The 19,968-nt window shown below is 42.8% G+C and overlaps 1 protein-coding gene across 2 annotated transcripts in view; it reads left to right on the top strand.

Moving 5' to 3' along the window:
- The first annotated feature begins 5,682 nt into the window (after window positions 1–5,682).
- The window catches only part of CCSER1 (coiled-coil serine rich protein 1), a 704,856-nt gene continuing 690,570 nt past the window's right edge, over window positions 5,683–19,968 (top strand). For both annotated transcript variants that reach the window (XM_086746418.1, XM_086746419.1), the window contains exon 1: window positions 5,683–5,880. The gene's annotated coding sequence lies outside the window, so the exon portion shown is untranslated. The remainder of the gene's footprint in view (window positions 5,881–19,968) is intronic.

The raw sequence follows: 19,968 nt of genomic DNA, 5'->3' as shown, positions 1-19,968 counted from the left end.
TGTCTCGTCTGTGGTCTTCTGTCTGCAAAGCAGAGAAGTTGCTGCTCACTAAACATACGAGGAAAACTTTCATTCCACGCTAACTGAACAACTTCAGGTGCTGTTGAGGCCCAAGGCAAACCTAGCTAACAAGACTTAAATGCAGAATTTGCTCAGCCCCCCAGGTTCAGTGGAACTGTGGAAAGCTCCTGCTGTGATGATGCATTAGAATCACAGATATGACAGAATGAGGCATACATTATTCTCTTTTAATCCTCTACGTTCTGGTACAGAATACCACCCTCAGACGATGTTTTCAATGCTAACACTCAATCTGTTTCAAGTAGAAATAGAGTTTTCCCTTTCAGCAGGTTTCCTTCCTATTCCCATTTTGTACAATGGATAAGTAACAAGGCTGAAAAGAATGCTTGTCAACTTCAATTTTGCCAAACATGCAAATGTTATAAAAATAACCTTTGAAAAATCCCCAGACAAACCAAAATATTTCAACAATTTAAGTAGAAAGATTACAAAGCTGAACAGACAAATTACAAACAAATAAACCCTGGTAGCCTGGAGAACCAAAATATTTTGCCAGGAGGATCCTCCAAGTGAAAGGGCTCAGAACAAAAAGTAAAACTGGCTTTATGCAGACTTGTGTTGTCCAAATCAAAAGGCATGCAAACGCACAAGACAGCCGTTGGATGCTTTTATTAGCTGCTCTTTGTGAAAATACAATATGTAACTGCTTTGGAGTCCTCCAGATTTACGTATCCACGTGGAGCTTCAGGGATTACCATGAAGAACAGGGAGTTTGCTCACCTGCTGCAGGATCAGACCTTCAGCCATTGTGTGCAGATTTTACTGGGAAAATATCTCTCTAAGTTAGTAGTGTTATTTTTTTCACCCAGAAAATTTTGTGAGTGAAACATTAAAATAAATACATTTACGCTTATACAAAACTGCATTCTCAAGTTCTGGCGTATTTCTATATGGAAAAGTAAACAAACCATACCGCTAAGCTCATTGATAGGAATATTAGGGCTGATAAGATTTTCCACTATTTTGATTTGCTCGATAACAATAAAGCACGAAGCTTGCATATCCACAGTGCTTAAAATCAGACTAGCTAAAAAAAAATATTCACAAAGCTGGTTTGCTAAAGAGAAATCTTTTTGCTGCCCTTCTGTAGTAGTTACACATTCACTGGCTTCACAATTTCTAGCAACGAACCATTACAATATCTGTGTTAACTGTTTGAAGCTGTTTGAAAAGAAACAGCAAAGCCAAAACAGATGAACTGAGCGGTTTTATCAGACTAAACAAGGAAAAAAGCAAGGGCACGGGGATTGATCCTTTTTTAACGCAAAACTGGAGATTTTTCATCAAAAGTAAATTAATGTCAGTTATCTCAGTACAGATATAGTCAAATAACCTTTCTTTGTTCAATTTAATAAACCACATTTCGAGAGCATCTATCTTTTTGAATGAATAGAAATTCTGTATTTCTAATTGTAGTTGTTCTTTCTGGCCTCAGTAGTGAAGGTGGTTATATTCCCCAAAAGTCGTGTCATTTGTGCCATCGGTGCTGAAGGAGCCCAGTGACAGAGACTATAAATCAATTTACAGCCTATTTAAAAGCAGGGGACAAAACCCATTGAGCATTAATTTAAAAACTGCTTCAGATTACTATTCTTTTATGATTAACTAAAGTGGACCTCAGTCTCCTTTGAGATTTCAGTGTTAGCACGATAAAATTCCTCGCTTTTAACAAACTGCCTGGTTTCAGTGACAGTATTTATTCAGTACATTGCACATCCATGGCACCATACAGCGAGTGGAAGGTCACTTGCTTAATCCTTGCTCCAAAGGTGTAAGTAGATATGATTGTATGCAATACAAAACCAATACATATTGATTAGCATGACAATGCTCCACCGAACAGATGTTTCTTGAAAGGAGAGTGGAAGCAAATCGGCGCAGGTGGCCTCCTTTGCCCTCTCCTGCGATGGTAAGGTAAACCAGGACCTGAGCATGGTCGCTGTGGTGTAGCAATACTCCCAATGCCAACTTGGCTCACATAATATTGTTAGAGAAAAACCTCCAGTGAAGTCCAGACAGCCGTACATCCCCTGGACCTCCCAAGATGCCCCGGAGTACACCAGTGCCAAGGTGAGATTACTCTCCCAGCCTGTGGCCATGAGTCACTGCTTGGCATACTTCGCTGTCCTCCCAGAGCCGGTTCCTTTGAGGCTCATAAAATGCTCCTACAAAACAAGAGATGAATCTGTTTTACCCCCAAAGGTCTGTTTGTAGCTATGGCTAGCCCCAAATTCCATGCAGTCAGGGTCCCTCATACAGACAACTACTGAGTGTCCAGTCTGTTGAACAAGGCAGACTAGCACGCAGTTCTCTGTGCCGAAGACTTGTCTCAGGAATACAGAGATGCCCGTTCGGCGAAGGGCTGAGGCCTTGCAGAAGATTACACTGGGATGAATGCTTAACCCTGACAAACACGGCTGTTGAAACCAATTTGATCTCACGTGACTCAGCCTCCCCCTTGTGATGGATCCACCCTGACATGTGGGAAAAAAAAAGGTACTAAAAGTGTGAAAAAAGCATGCTCCTCTTATTTATTAGAAAGGACGCAGCATCAAGGACAGGGGATCATGTGAAACCATTGGACAGGCAATAAGGAAGGAACACAAACTGAGAGGGCATGAAAAAAGCAGACAGATGATGCAAGGGAATTAGACATGTCAGTTGTATGGACTTTCAGGACATTTATTTCTCAGTCACTGAGAATGTCTGGTTCCTGGTGAAATCTGGAATTTCCTTTTAAGGCTTCGTTGTGCTAGCAAAACCTAAGAAAGATTTTGGTGAAATGCCATCTCATACAGAGAGGCTTTTTGCTGAAGTCACTGGGGCCACACCAGTAGGAAACTGGTGGGAGAAGAGAATCAGGTTTTGTGTGCTTGGGCAAGTCCAGGGTGTGGTGGCCACAAATGTTCCTCCTCCCATAGCTCCCACAGCTATCTGCTGGGGTCTCAGTTAGCAACCCTACTTCAAAACAGGTGTGGCTTGATGCTTAAGCTTATTACAAAGTTTAGGGCTTCCCTCCCTCCCCCCCACCCCCCCCCGCCACCAGTTCACTAGAATGCCATTTAGAGTTGTAAAAGCTGCCATTCTTCCATATAACCTCTAGCTGCTGGCTGTTTGCCTGTGTCACTGGGCTGATCAATGCCTTGCTGGCTTCCCTGGAAGCATCACTTGTGAGTGTGTCTGGAAGCGCTGCTTAATCACACGGGCTCACCTTTCTGGACAACGGCAGGCAGGAGAGCTTAAAGAAACGGGACAGTTTCTTTAACAGTCGGAGTTACCTATGAGGAGGCTCTGGGAAGCTTCTGCTGAATACAAGGAAGGAGAAGGGTGAGAGACGGAGTTCAAAAACCATGCAAGACTTAGGAGAAGTCTGATTCAGCAAAACACGTGCTCCTCTGCCTCTAACTTCAAGGCTGTCTCAGCTTAATAAAAGTGGCTAAGCAGACTCATAATTTTCCTGACAGCAAACACCCTAGTCTTCACGGAGACGACTCATGCACGTAGAGTTGCATGAACGTTAAAGGCTTTCCTGGATGGTGAACTGGCTCTCAGCAAAAAGACCTGGTTAGTCCATACTCTTGTTTGAAATTCCCAAATTCTGAAGGTAGGTACTTTCAATAATGAACATCTATCTACTCTTGAGGTGGTGTCACGTGAGATTTTTTTTCCTTTTAATTGTGGATGACAGGTCACTAAAAATCTGTTTCTCTCCATGCAGCATCGTTGTGGTACTACTGTGTGCTGTGTACGCCAAACTTTCCTCTGTGACTGTGTAGAACATTTTGTCTGTTTTAGGTTTATAGTCTGACCCAAGAAGAAATAGAAACACCTTTAGCTCTGGTTATTGCATTTCATAGAAGAGTCTCGTGAACATGTTGAACAGATTGACAGAGTTATGTTTAAATATAACTAGGTATGGTGAACTCACTTGTTTGAACATGTAGCTTTTGTAAAGATGTATTTACGAGCATTCAGTTTCCTGACAGTCTCGTACCACAGACACAACTGCGTCTGCATTCTCTCACGATTCTTATCCAGAATTTCAGCAGAACCTCATTGTTGCTGTTAAGTTATAGCTATACTTTGTAGAAACGTGTTTTACTTAAAATTCTTTAAAACTCTAATTGACTCCATTCTGATCTGCATTTCTCTGTATAAGCCTAATAGGTTGGAATTTCTTTGGGTTCTTCAGTTTCAGGATGAGCAATGATGCTACAGGGTGAAGAACAGTTTGTTCCTGTGGAGACTTAAGTCTGCAAAGTCAACGTGTTTCTGCAGGTTGTCAAACTACGCATGTTATTTTTTGTACTACAAGGGGACAGGGCACCTATCTGCAGTCTGTCACTTGTGAATTGTCGCTCATTTCACTCGAATGCTGTCCTTACTGTGGCAAGACTAGATGACCTTTGAAGGTCCCTTCCAACCCTAACCATTCTATGATTCTAAGACAGTTCACTGCAGTACGTGATGCAGGAAGGATCCTGTATAAATTGGCAAGAAAAAATAGCATGAAAACTCAATCATATTTCTTAAGTATCAGTTGTAGAGAGCATGGCTATTCCTCAGTTTTACCTTTTCTTTCTGAACAGAGTAAGGAACTTAGAATTTTAGAATCATAGAATGGTTAGGGTTGGAAGGGACCTTCAAAGGTCATCTAGTCCAACCCCTCTGCAAGGAGCAGGGACATCCCCAACCAGTTCAGGTTGCTCAGAGCTCCGTCCAACCTGGCCTTGAATGTTTCCAGGGATGGAAACTTAACCCATTACATTAGATGCCTGGTAACTGGCGTCTGCCCTGACGAGGGGTTCCCGGAGGATGCTTCCCGCTCCCACAGCGATGCGGACCAGTGCCGCCTTTGGCGTGGAGGCTCCTTCTCCTTCCCAAACGCTGCGTTCCCTTCCCTTCTTCCCTTCCCAGGATCGGCAACGCGCCGGGATGGCACAAAGCAACTGGAAAATAATTACAAAACGCCCGCCTTAAAAAAAAAAAAAAAAAAAGGATGAGGAAGTGAAATCCGGCGGCTCCACCGCCCTACGGGAAAGGGGGAAAAAATAAACACAAATCCCCGAGCAGATGGTGAGGGTAAGCACACCGGAGCGGCGCCGGGTTCCTCCCGGGGAGCCTCGGACTCCCCCTCCGCCCCCCCCGCCCCGTGTTCCCCTCTCCCCTGAGGCGGCCGGGGAAGCTGCTTGGCCTGGCCTGGGAGTGCAGCCCCCCCGAGCCTCCCGTCAGCGGTCCCGCCGGGGAGCCGGGGGGGGGTGGCACCGGCAGGTGGCAAGGCGGCGGAGGCGGGACACACGGGGACGCGCAGCACCCCCTCCCCGGCACACGCGTACACGCACGACCCACACCCCCACGCCACGCCACGCCAGAGAAACGGTTACACTCGTCACACACAGACACACAGACACACAGACACAGACACACACACACACACACACACACACACACACACACACACACACACACACACACACGCACCCACACAGAACAAGGCCACCCCGCATCGCGCGGCGGGCACACGCGCACGGCACCGGCACACGCGCGGAAGCGCCGCCCCGGCCCGCCCCCGCCCGCCGCGCGCACACAGGCACTGGCACAGGCACGGACACACGCCCGGCCGCAACATGACGGACTGACGGCCGGCCGGATTATTCACCCCGCGCCGGTGGGACGCAGGAACCCACCCACCCGGTGAGGAGGAGGAGGAGGAAGCGGCGGCGGCGCAGGGGGCCGGGAGGGTCTCCAGCCCCCGCCGGCGGACGGCTAGCGCCCCGGGCGCTGGAGGAGCCCGGCCAGGTAACGCGTGTGTCGTCCCGCCCCGGTGCCCCGGGCTGAGCCTGCCGGCGCGGCGCAGCGGGGGAGCCGGCCCAGGCCGCCGCCGGGTTCGCGGGAACCCCGGGGGAGGGGGCAGCTGGCGGTGGGGGCCGCCTCGCCTCCCCTCCCGCTCCGCAGGCGCTGAGGTGATGCGGGCGGGTGTCGGCCCAGGGCGCGGGTGGCCGCCCCCCACCCCGCCTGGCCTCGCCTTCCCCGCCGGCGGGGCGGCGGCTCCCGGTCGCCCTGCGCCGACCCGCGGCGCGGCTGCAGCGGCGGCGGCGGCGGAGGCTCGGGGTTGCCGGTGCCGCAGCTTCGCGCTGATCCCCGGGAGCCGCGCTCCGGTAGCGGCAGGGATTAGCGAGGGCGGGGGTGAGGGGGGAGGACACTGGCACTGGCATCTCCGCGGTGGGGCGGGCAGGGACTCGGCGCCCGCAGGTGTCACCCAGGGGTCTGCCCTGGGCAGGGGCAGGGGCAGGGGCAGCGCCAGCGGGGCCGCGGTGCTGGAGGGGGAGGCCGGGCCCGGCCTGCGGCGGGGCGCGCCGACGGGGAGTCAGAACCGCGGCGGCCGCACCTCTCGGGGGGTCAGTGCTGGCCTTGCTGCTGCAGGTGACGGGGAAGAAGATCAGATCCTCTTTTTTTTTTTTCTTTTTTGTTTATTGTTGGTGTTTCTTCTTTCTTTTGTATATTCCACACCCCCCCTCCCCCCCACCCCCGTGTTTATTAAGCGATTTGCAGCAAACCCGTGGGGCTGACAGGGAGAAGTGGTGTCAGAAATGTGGAGGGGTAAAGGGAGAAGTGGTGTCAGAAATGTGGAGGGGTAAAGCCAGGGCATCGGTGGTCGCCTGCGGCCTTTGCCGTGGGGTTGGATTTGGAGGCAGGAGCTGGAGAATGCTGCTCATGTTTTCCAAAAACGCGTGGCACGCTTAAAAAGTGGAGCAGGTGGTGATGGCAGTGCTTATTATGGAAGAGATTTGTGAAAATCCCGTGTTTCTTCTCCGTAGCTTTTGCGTTGCTTCTCCTGGCTGAAAGAGGTTATCGTTCGCTTTCGGCAAGGAAAAGAAAGTTGCGGCGAGTTGTCTTGCGAATGAACGGTGTAGTTCTGCTTTTCCACAGAGAAGGGAACCCTCCCTCAGGTTTATGTCTCCGTCTCGCCTTTGAGATTGACAACAGCGTGTGTCTTGGCATTGAGAGGATCTGTGATGCGCTTTATTTTCTTAATGCACACCTTTATAGTTGAATGTAACTAGAAGGGAGACTCAGAATCTCCTCTTATCCTTTTCCATGGCAGATGTGTTTTTCCATCTATCGTATATTGCACTTGAAGTGTTAAACTCTCAGGGGGTGTGGAGGTGGGGATGTGAGGCAAGGGCTACCAGTTACTTCAAACGATTCTCCTTGCTCACGCTTAAGAAGGAGAGAACGGAACATGTTGTAAAAGCGGCTGAGGAATATATAAAAGTGAAATATTAACGAACTGGAAAAGCTTAGATAGCAAAGACGTTGCGCCTAATCATCAGGAGAGTTCTTGTCCTCTGCACAACTCCTCGTTGTATGTGTCTCTGTAGTACAAATGCAATTCGTATAAAGGGTAGCAATATTTGCATTTATCTAAAAGCAGTAATAGTACATAGTTTTGTTGGTTTTTTTGGTTTTTTTTTGGTTTTTTTTGTTTTTCATTGGTGATCATTTCTGCAGTAGCTTGCTTTGTTTTAGCCATGATTTTTGAGGCTGCTGTAGGACAGAGAATTATTGCAGAAACAGTAAAAAATGTTTCAGGAATGTTTTCTTAGAAATTAAAATGGGAAGGGCTGACTCAGTCCTGGAATAATCCAGAGGAAGGACTAGCCTTAGAAAGTCCTCTCAGAGACGTGTTGATGGCTCTTTTCACCCTGAAGTTGTTATTCATCTCTGGCATCCCAAATGGAGAGCAGCATCCCCTAGACAGGCAGCACTGTCTCAGGAGAAAGGTAATACATGGCGGTCCGGCATCTGTTGAAAGCGTTTCATACAGACAAGGGATGTTTTCTTCAAATTTGGATTCTGTTACCCCTTGGAGTGCAGTGGTCCCCGTAGTTTGAAGAACTTCCCCAGTTTGGCTTGGAGGGATACTGAGTGCGCAGCTTTCTTGGGGGCTTTGGTGGGGGAATTCAGTTCAGTGGGAAAGCTGTCTGTCAGCCCATGGAGGCAAGTCCTGTAGCCCTGGCTGTGGTTCCTGGCGGGACTTTCTGGATTAGCCAGTGCACATTGGCTTGAGCAGGGCCTGCCTTCTGAAGAACTTGGTGCAGGCCTGAGTATAGGGGGATAGACAAGTGGAGCTGTAGCAGAAGGAGGACCTGGAACAGTATGTAGGGTATGTACCACGTCTGGGTTACAAGAGATGACATTTGGTATTAAAGTCTGTTAGTCACAGAAGATGATGAAAAAGCATCTTGTATCCTCAAGTCTCAGCGTATGGTTGTGTGAGAGCATGATCTCCCGTGCTGCATAAGCTCTGTGTGTGTGGTTGAACTTCTCCTTCCTGATTCAAGCCTGATGCCTCACATAAGCCTTTGTAGTTAATAGCTGGAAGTTAACCAACTTAAAATAAATTTGACAATGATTTTGTTCTCTAGATAGAGTGTTTCATAAATTGCAAAAGAGATGTAGAGATGTTACTCTGTCTGAACAAATTCCTACACCTCCATGAAGGTTCACGGAAGACAGTATGGCTTCGTTGGATCAGCCTGCCTGGAGTAGTTGGAAGGTCAGAATTGCATAAGGTCCATGTATGGTTTTTATGTGTTATTGTAAATTGCACAGATACAAGTTACTGAGAAAAGTATTTTGTCAAAATAAGCTTAATGGTAAGCTTAATTGGACTACATGACCTTTAAAGGTTGCTTCCAACCCTAACTATTCTATGATTCTATGAAAAGAAACCAGATAGATGCTTCGAGTCAAATTAATAAGCAGTGCGTACTTTATTTTTGGAATAGCTACCAGCTTGTTAGGGGGGAGAACTGAACTATATCCTCTGTCTTGCAGAAGTTACTGCTTGTTATGAGGTTCAGTGCCTGGGTCTTCCCCTTGTGAGTAGTTTTGCTGTAGTTGGAGTGGCTCGTCAAGGGGCGGGAGGGTGGAAATGAAATGTGTACGTAAATAATGGCAAGTAGGGGCTGGCTTTGTTTCCTGAGAAATAGCTATGCAGCTTCATCAGTTGTTTTTTTTTTTCTCATTATTGCTTTTATTTGGTGGTTTTCTGCAATGATAGTAAGCTAGGTTACCTTGATAAAGTACATATGCTTTTGTGTTAGACTTTAGCTGTTGAAAGTGCTGGCTGTGTGGGATGGCACGTTAAAATACGAACTTGGAAGCACTTAAAATGTGTAGCGAGATTTGTACTTGTAACCTATCGTGTATATTTTTCTGCTTCAGCAAGTACCTGTAACTTTGAGACTATGAGGATGCAGCAATATATTTTTACATGCAGTTGTGTTAAACTTCCATAACTGTTTGCTAATTAAATGTGGTTATTTGTACTTGCTGCTTTTCTGCTTGTTCTCACTGCAGTACATGGCAGACTGTATCGCTTGGGTAATATAAACTCACATACTCTGTGTCTGAAGACTGTAATATCCTTTCTCCATTGTATGGCAACAAAATGTAAATGTTTCCTACAGAGGCTACTGTTTTTAGCCGAAGTGTGATCTGTCCTGTACAAGATAGTTGTTTTATAATAAAAAGCACCAATAGTGTAAGGGAAAAGAAACCATATACAAGCAATAAATAAAAGCAGAAAAATCCTGCATGTGAAGAAAGTGAGAAAATTTTAAAATACATGCTGTAGTCTGTTGCATGTGTTGCATTTGTTCTATTTGTTCTACACAAAAACTATTTAAAAAAAAATACCCCAAATACACCATTGAGGTGTATTGTAAGACCTGAATGATGATGTTTGTGTATCCGTAGTGTTGTAACCTAACCTCAAGGGGTGTTCTGGAAACTTTCCATATTCAAATATTGTAAGTTGACTATGGATGGTACTGTTTTTTTCCCTGGCTATTGCTATGAAAGCCCCTGCGAGTTTGGAGGTATAGATGTATAATTATTTTCTTCATGAATGGGAAATTGAAGCAGTGATTCCATTGAAGTCACACAGATGGTCTGTGATAAAGACAGTTGAACTGGAATATGCATCCCAAGTCACACTGTCTTATCTTAATGACTTAACTGTATTACTGTAGTTTTTTTTTTTTGATATTTTGGATGTGGAAACTTCCTACAGATCCTGCTGCAGGTTTTGGGCTTAAAGTTATACAGCATTTTCTCTATAAAGATTAATTACTAGTGGATTATTTTTTCAGTCTAGGAGAAAAAGCTTTTCCTGGATTTTGTTTTGTTATTAAGTTTGAGGGGAAAGCAGTTCAGTGCTCCTAGAATGTAATGACACTTTTACATTATTTAAGAAAAGACCACTTAATTTTTTATAATGCTGCAGCATATCTGGAATTTGAGATCCCACTCAGACAGTAATACTTCTGAGGGTCACAGCTGTCTTCCAGTGTGAAGAACCAGTTGTGACAGACTGGTAGGAAGCTTTAAAAACTACTCTTTGTCTGTGCATTTTGCTAGCGCAAATCATTGCTTCTGAAAGTAAATTGATTCTAGTGCATTTCCAGCTCCAGCTTTCTTCTTCTCTATTTCTGTTTCTTTCACTCTTGTTCTCAGGCCTCTTTCCTGCTCCTTCTTTGATGTGCCATCTTGAGGTGATCTCTTCAAATGGTTTCGTGTGAAAATAGCAGCTCTCAAGTGGTTTACTGGCTTTGTATAGTACAGTGACATTTAGATTTGGCTGAGAGTGTAGAAGTATTCAACAGGTTCCTCCTTTGTGTGTTGCCTGTGACATAGTCTAAGCCTTGTCATTTGAAGCAGAACCTGTGAAGCAACAACATGTGTGCAGATGTCACCTTCCAATTATGTTAACCTGTCATCGTTAGCTGTGCCCACAAAATCTCAGACCCTGAGAAAGATGTAGTCACCTGGTACAGCCAGAACGTGGTAGGAGGCAATGGCAGCTTCTGCCCCCTCTGCCAGTGACCAAAATACACCAGCATTTTGTAGGTGCTTTGCGTTTTGTTCTGCGTACTAGGTAGTAGCTCCAAATTCTTCAGTGTCTTCTAGCTGTGTTTAGTGCTGCGACTATACTGGGGTTGTACTTCTGAACTGTCCTGACTAATTTGTTTATACACTTATTTAAAGTGTTTTGTATTCATTTTTTACTGTATGACTGGTGAGGAGAGAGGAAGAGAAGAGAAAAGTTTTGCTATCAGTTCCTGAAGACGTTCTGGCCATTTTAGCCAGTGGCCGAGCTGCTGCTGATTTGAGTGGGAGCCTTGGTCACTGTTTTAACAGGTTTTATGACTTCAAAATATGCAGGCTGGATTCTTGATGACCAGCTGAACATGTTGTGGCACAAGTACGGTGGAATTAGACTAACAGTCCTGCCAAAAATGAGATTGCCTTTCATTTTCTTTATTAATTGTCACCATACTTTAGTCTGTGCAAGGTAAATAGTATTTATTCTGCTATTAACACAGAAGCTTTAAATAAGAACTTAATCTGTATATTGAAAGGATGAAAGTGCGAACAAGCTAATTTCATTTGCAGTATTCAGAAATATTAATAAACTGCCTTGGTAAGCAACTTCTTCAATGATATATTAATGTTTTTCTCTTAATATTGCTGAAGGGAGGTGGCTGGCAGAAAATGGCCATAGGGAAAATGATGTGGCTTTCTCCATATTTATTTAAAGTGATGTTGCAAGTCGATGTATGTTCTTTCAGATTCACAGACCTCTCAAATACCTTGAGAGCAGATTATGCCTTCATCTGTGAATGCAAGGTATCAGTTGCGCTTAAAATGATAAAGTAGCTATAGATAAGAAATATCAGTAATGTTAAATTTATAAGATTTCTTGATATTTAAAAGAAGTATTGCTGGGACACACAGCATCTATAGGAAATGGCATTTACAAATTGATATCCTGTAACACAAATGTTAGTTTCAGTATGCATATAGAAGCGTAAATGTTGTGGTGTAATCCCTTGTTGCATGACTACTTGGCTATTTGGAAAAACACCCCATGCAGTATGTGAAAGGACACCTGTATGTCTTCTGGAGGCAGTCTGTGAAGGCGTTGTGATTGCTCCATGTGGGTTCCTTCTGTTACAGGCTAATGAGCTGCCAAGCATCCTGGGTGGGAGAACTATATCGGTATCTTCTAGTCTCCTTTCGTTTTGCTGTTTCCCAACGGAAAAGTAGATGTGGTATAAGGAATGTGGTGTGCAAAACTTACGGCAGGCTCTGCTGTCGCCATGACTAGCAAAATAATGTGGTTTTGTTTTGTGTGAGATCTTGAGTGTTTTGTAGCTGCTGTTAATGCAGCAATTATACCGTGGGTAGAAGACTCCAACATCCTAATCTGTTAGCGTTTTGAACCCCCCCTTTTTTTTTTTTTTTTTCAGTATAGTAACGATAAGCTCTGTGAGAAGTGTTGGCCCTGTAAGCTGATGGCAAAACTGCTGCTGATTTTAATGAGGCCCTGATTATACCCTTAAATCATATTTTTGTGTCTGTTAGTTTGCTTTGTACAGCATTTATTTTTGTCAAGGACTGATTTTCAAAAGTTACAAGCTGTTTTTTGTTAATATCGTTGAATTCTTAGTACCTCTAAAAATCAGGTTATCAAAATTTTTCTTACCGTGAGTTGAGAGTCCAGAAGAGTAGGAATAGCCAGCTTTGTGCCTTTGTTCTACTCCACCACAAAAAGGCTGTTAGAAGAAATTCAGGGATTAGTCACATTAGCCACAAGGTAATTTCTATCCTCTAAGACCTTATCTTAATGTCCTGATCTTGGTCGGATATGTTTTTGGTGGCTGGCTGACTGTGGTGAGATCTCCGCAGATTTCACACCAGTTTTTAGCACTTGCTCATGGCCTTTAATAAGGGAGTAATGAACAATTGTCTGTTAATGAGAGGTTTTGTTATGGATTAAACTTTTAATAGGCAGAAATCAGAACCAGAAGCTACAGGGCTGTTTTAGACTGCCAGATCTGCAGCTCTGCTACACTTGTGTATGTTTTTAATGTGCAGAAAAGGTAGTTTGAACTTTTTTCATTTGGTGTTTGACATGAGCTGAGAGCATGCAAACAGCTACCTTAGGTGGCATAGCTAAAGGCCTACTAACTTGATTATGTATCTCATCTAATTTATACCTATAATAGTTTCAAATTAAAAGTGTTAGCAGATTAAGAAGACTAGGGCATTAATAAGACTGAATTAAGTTTTTAGCAAACCCATCCTGAGAGTTGTTTGCAGGGATGCATAATATTCGCTAGACACTGTAAGGGTCAGTTTTCTGGGGTAAATGCTGCATACGTGCATATATAGAATACAAGTATTCTTTGTGAAAGTCAGAAGGTAAGCTGTGGTGCTTTCACTTGAAAGCTACGCTCTGTTCTAGATGTGGAATAGCGAATGGTTCAGAAAAGATTTCTTTCACTTACTTGCTCTAGTACAGTAAAATCCAAACATAAGTTCACAGCTTTTAAAATCTACTCCCAGATCTCTATAAATACTTAATAACTGAGAGGGTAGAAAATAAGAAAACAATAAAATACTACTCATCCTGGCTTTAAGGAGTTTAATATGTTTTGGGCAAGATGTTTCTGAAAGCTGTTTATTAGCAATAAGACCTTATTTGTAGCCTTAGTTTAAGAGGGCCTCTGGATGAACCAGTCATTGAGGAAGGTAAGCAAGAAGATACTGTTGGAAAAGGGTGTGAGAATTTTAGACTTTTGTCTGTTTTCTCATGCCTTCATTTGCATTTGGTTGAGATTCTGCAGTGTAGCTATTTTATTGTGATTCTATATGCTGTGAAAATAGTAAAGGGGAAAAAAGTATATATAAGGGAAGCAATTCTCTACTCACATTAATGATTCTTTTTTCCTTGTAGTCTGCAATTGCCCAGTGACAAATACATGTGACTTCCAAAATGCTGAACAGCAGAGAAATCGTAAAACACTTACACAGCACTATATCTTTATGCAGCATTTTCTAAATATAGACAAGTCCTTGTCATAAAGAGTTTGCATAGTTAAAATAAAACAAGACTTGACATGACACAGAACAGCTTGAGAGAGAGGCATGAGAGGTGTTGGTGAGGAACTGTGAGGAACTGAGCAACTGTTTCAAGTCAAGGGTTCGAGGAAGGCTTGAAAGGATGGTGAAGATGTCCCACTCCCAATTAAAGGCAAAAAAAATTAAAAAGATACAGGAATTTGAACTCCTTTTATTGCCCAGGTTCTTATTACTGGTTTTCAGAACTACTCTTTCTATTTTAGGTAGTAAAAAGAGTAACTGTATGAAATCAATGAAGATTTTTTTAGTAATAATGAAGGAATTAAAAGCTGTTTACAAATGTATGTTTATGGGTCAAAATCCTCAGCTAGGGTTACAGTACTGCTTCCTTCAATGGGGCCCAACGCACCTGTTACTTGTAGCTCCTGTTTGGCCTTGTATTTGTCAGGCTGAGCGGTGACTGCCAGCGGCCGAGTGAAAGAAGGATGGGGTAGACAGGCAATACAACAGCTTTTGAACTGCAGTGCCTTTAGCACCTCTCCCTTGGTATGTTGTTTTTTTCTCCTTTGTTCCTGTTGAAACTGGTTTTCTGTCCTGGAAGTCGAAAAGGAAGCTTGCAAACCTTTGGTAAATTGTGTTGCTCAGAGAATAGCTGAAAAGACAACAGGGTGAAATTAGGTCGTCCCAATTTCCTATGGCAACAATACTTGCTATCCTACTGTCCTGCAGTATTGTTTGTGTATGAATCTGCACCAGATATTTTTGAACTTTTGGATTGCTTTCAGTGCTTTTTGACAAAAGAATAGAAATCTTAAAACTTAATTAAAGTTTTAATAAGTTTTGAGAAACTGGAGGGGAGAGAGAGAGACTCATGTAAGTTCTCTGTCTGAGAGAAAAGCTGCTTGGTAAGCTCATTCTATGATTAGTATCAAAGATTCAACCTAGGAGAGGAGTCTTTTATGTGTCCTGGCTGCTGGGAGCTTCTTAGACATTAAAATGGACTAACCGCAATATGCAAATCTGTAGGTAACTAGGCCTTGTTAGATCTGGCACTCATAATGATATGTGAGAAAAAAGCCTGAGTGGCTTTCTTAAGGTGTTGGGTTTTTTTTTTTTTTTTGTTTGTGGTTTTTTGGTTTGTTGTGTTTTTTGTTGGGTGTTGGTTTGTGTTTTTTTTTTTTTTTTTTTTTTTTTTTTTTTTTTTGGGTAATGGTCTTCCTCCCGCCCCCTGGGTTATTTTTATGTCACCTTTTTCAAAAGTATAGGATAGAGCACTCATTCAGGGCATTGGACTGATGCCTGCCTGATGAGAATTGGTTTTTTAAACCTGTATGCTATATCTGTTTACACCACCTGAAGATTTGGCTTTGTTTTTAATACTTATCTACCTGAGGTCTCCAAGGAAACATGTTGCAGGTATGGAGTTTTTGTTAAACTCAGCTTTTGACTGAAAAGGTAACAGGTGTTGTGTTTTTAAGTTAGTCTGTTTTCACTGACATCTGGCAAACCTATCAACAGAAGCAAAGGTGGCCAGACTTGACTTCTTTTTGTTGCGTGGTGTCAGAAAAGGATGAGGAAAGCCCGAACAAATCCAGGAAGGTGCAGATTAATTGGTTTTGCTTTGAGCTAAGGCATCTAAGTGCTTGGAAGAACAGAAGACGTCCGCATAGTGAACTGCATATTGGGCGGGCTATAGTGTGAGTGACTGAAGGAAAGATCCCAGTTGCAGATACCCAGCTGAAGATGGGAAACTAGTAAACTGTGCTCTGCTGCCATTCAGCATCTCTCTGGTACCTCTGGTTTAAGGAGGTGTGTTAAAAATAGAGAAGTAGGAGAAAACTTCAGATAGAGGCATCTGTTTTTCTGTGCAGTAGCAAAACACTTACCAATTAGTAGTGAATACAAAATCCAAATATTTGTATTCAAAGAGTGTGCAGTCCTACAAAGTGTTTTAAATGGTTTGTTGCTGTAGTAGAAAAGGAGCTTAGAAATAAAGCAAGGGAGACTTTGTGTCAAGAGAAGCTTAACAGACATATGGAACAGTAAGTTTTCGTACTTCAGTCTTTATGCTAAGATTTAGAAAGCTGAAGCTACAGCTGAACTGTAGCTGATCACAATTTATGATGGAGAACACATAGAATAAATATTGAAGAGAGTGACTGTGAAAAATAATGATATGGTGCAAGTGTTTGGCACAGTAACAACAGCAAAAAGCTCCTCGTGGCTATTTACTTTGGAAAACAGTTTGGGCAGGGCACTAGAGTGATTATTCAAGAGCATGTTTGTGTATAGAATGGGCTTGGTTTGCTCTGTCAGACAGGTGTGCATTACTGTGTTCCTGTAAAACCCATTTGCTGAGCTTGTGTGGAGAAAATGCACCTGTTCCTTGGAATGAAAATTTCAACTGAGATAAACTGATATGCAGGGTACAGAAAAGTGACTCAAGGGTGAAGCATCCTTTTCCAGCTGGGATTCTTTCCTTGGCACTGTGTGATAGTTTTGGCTGTGTTCACGTTAGTTGCGCTTCAGTTGTGCTCTGGTTACTGTCTGTGTGTATTGGAAAGACCTTTTCTAATTTATCAATTATGGATGATTGTTATTCAGGAAAGTTGTTTCATGGGCTGCTTTATTATCTTGAATACTGCAGACCTATGATACTTAGGGGTTTACCAGAGGGATTTAATGACTCTATGGCAATAGAAACAATTACAGGGGTGGTGGAAAGAATCCTTGAATGTATTATTTTTATTTCCCCGGAGTTAATCTTCACATATCAAAGTAAATTAACTGGAATATGCTGCTTAGATGTCTTCTGGATTCCCAAGCCAAAAGCTATTATGAACAAAATGTAATTCTCTTTATTCCCTGTCCTACAATCCTTACTCAAGGTATACTCATAGTGAAGTCAATGTAACTGAACAAAGTAATAACTCTACATACCTTCATGGTATCAAGGGAAAGGCACTAGTCACTGTGATACGTATAGGTGAAATTATTTCAGAAGGTATTTTGCCATGAGTTGCGGTGGTTTGTTTGTTTGTTTTTTCTCTTTTAACTAGAGTGTTGCCATTAGTTAATCAATGCATGAAAAATGAACATGTGTTTTCCCTGTAATGAACACTGTCATAGCCCGTCATATCATTCTGGGAAGATTTTTATAAAGGGTGGAATGTTTTGTTGTGAATCTAGTTTTCAGAATCGATTAAAGACCTGTGGAGACATGTATCGTGCTAGAATGGAGTGTTTGCATGCCTCACTTTGTCCATTTAATGCCCTGAGGGTTTTCCTACTGAGTGGCATTTGCTAGAGAGGTCAGATTTGATGGAAATCGGAATAATATCCTGGCTGGAGATGAAACAGGATATATTTTGTATTTGTTTGTTTGTCTAGGGATAGATACATACAGGGATGAATTTCAGTGTAATCCTCAAACTGTTTACTATGTTGTGCTAATCTCTACAGCTACATCTGATTACAAAAGAAAAAAAAGCCACCAGTAAGCTTTAAAAGTTTCCGCCATCTGTCCTGGTGCCTACCCTCTGTTCACCGTAAGGATGTATTGTGAGCAGCTTGCCAGACTCCTGATGTAGTACAGCCTTTTATGCTGTTTTTGCCTTCTGCCTCCCTTTTGGGCTCTTTCTGTTCAAGTGGAGCAGCATGTGGGTCTTCTCTTTCACCAGAATAATGCGGATCCTCAGATCCTTTCCTTCAGTTGCTCAGCCCGGCAGCTTTGGATCTGGGACCTTCTTTTTGTGCTGTATCTGAAACAACACCTCACGCAGTGAAGTTTTCACAAGGAACAGGTCTCCTAGGTGTGTTCCAGCAAGAGGAACTGTGTGCTTTCCACCTTGTTCATTCTTGAGATCTCGGTGCTCATGGGCTTATTTTACCCTCCATGCCTTGTTAGCGGACTGCATCTCCAAATCCGTCCCACGTAAACGCTTGTACCCTTTAGCTGGCTTTCTGGATTGTGCTCATCCTTTAGCCTCATCTGACATTTCACTGTTCTGTCTGTTGGGAGATCTTGCTGGATTTGAAACCACGGGAGGAGAAGGGTGGCACATACTGCTGCAAGACAATAGCTTTCCGGCAGCTCCTGGCCTACTTTATGGTGCGTATGAGTTAGTGTGGTTGAAAGGAATATGATTGCTTGTGATAGCTGTGGAGGAACAGGCTGTTGTCTTCTGGAGAGCCGAGTAAGGCATGCAACTCACAACATTTTCCGCGCTGAAGCACCTCATTCATCTGAATCACATTTTGTCAATGTCTTGAATGCAGTAAACAATATGTCATTAAAGCTAGTCATGACCTCCATGGGCTTTTGAGAAAATACTATCATTACTGAAAAGCTGGGTTAATCTCTCCCTAAATCCATAAGTAATTCAGGCTGTTACTGTGGTTTCAGCACTCTTCCCTAGAAAGCACAGACTAGACGAGTGACGGAGATCAAGAAAATAGTCTACAGATAGAAATTCTGAGAAATAATCCTATATTTTTAAATATTCAATGAATAATTTATTAAAATATTGTAAATATTTAAAGTGTGTTTAAAACAACATTGCAGCAACTCTCCCCTCTTTGGATTTTTCTTCCTGATTTTTTCAGTTCATGACAGAGGTTTCAGTTATGCGGTTATTTCCCACCCCTTAGGCTGTAGTGAAATGAAGTATTACTTCAAGACATGAAATTGGTGATGTCGCTGCCTGCATACACTAAGGCATAGATACCTAAAAGATTTCAAAGTTCATGGTGGAAATCCCTTAAAATAAAGTTGTGGATTTAAGAGAGAAGCCTGTACTTAATTTGAATTATTCATACAACTTGATGAATGGAATGAGTGCTCTCAGAAAACGTGATTATCAAGCTTTAAAGATGTTTAGTTTAAAGGATTTTTGCCTCCCTATTGTGTACATTCTGCAGATCACTTGTGATGTGAAAAATGCAGTAAAAACGTAGTGTTTATTTGTTTTTTATGCTTAAAATATATTATCTGTGTTTATCGGTTGTAATTGGCTGTGACAAAATTAGGTGTGCCAGCTTTAAAAAAATAGTATTTTTAAACATGCTTTTTGTGCAATGGGTATGTAAATTTGAAGGTTCATGCTAAGGTGTGTGGTGAACGTTAAAAGTCTGTATGTCCAATGAGTGTTACCAAGTATGCAGAAATTCTGACATGAAAACGGTAGGACATGGGAAGAATATTTTTGGGGGGCGGTATCTTCTGTTCTTCCTGGACAAAAGGTTTTTCCCATGCCTAAGGCAGGTGTGCAGGCTGGCTGCATCTTAGGAATGGCCATGCTAGATCAAAGTTCTGCATTCACAAAGCATCCTCAAGTTAAAAGTATTTACAACTGTGGAAATTAAGAACTTTGCGAGAGCGAGTCAAGTCCACAGTGCCTAGGATAATGCAAATTGCATGAAATTACAGTCTTATTCTGGGAGCTAAAGGAATGCTGCTGATCTTCTTTTTGTTTTTTGAACTTTAATAATCCACTGTCTCATGTGGCCGAACAAGGAAGATCTTGTTTTCTGTTTATCAAATGATGGCACCAATTTCTTGGCAGATGAATTAATTTCGGATTCTGTAATATGACTTCAGATTAATATTGGATTTCTCTTAGCTAATGGAATTTTAGCCTCTCAACTCTTTCCATAGGAAGAAAAAAATTCCTCTCTCTGAGGTATTTGTGTTTTAAAACTGATCTCCCCTACTTTCTTACGTAGCATGTGTGTGTTTGACCCCTTAACAGATAATGGTGTGAAAAGCACTGTGGCCATGACTAGCATCCCTTCTTTTCAAAGATCAGTTCGGCTCAAAACGCTTGTTAGTGTGTACATAATAAGAGGAATTCAATTTTGGAGTGATCTGCAGTGCATAATAAAATGAACTCACTTGTACAGGGTTCATCTTAACAAGCTAAATGAAATGTCGCTTGAATAGGAAGCAAAGAT

This window comes from Chlamydotis macqueenii, chromosome 4, assembly GCF_036417535.1.
Source record: "Chlamydotis macqueenii isolate bChlMac1 chromosome 4, bChlMac1.mat, whole genome shotgun sequence".
NCBI lineage: Eukaryota > Metazoa > Chordata > Aves > Otidiformes > Otididae > Chlamydotis > Chlamydotis macqueenii.
This window is presented reverse-complemented; position numbering and strand designations above follow the sequence as displayed.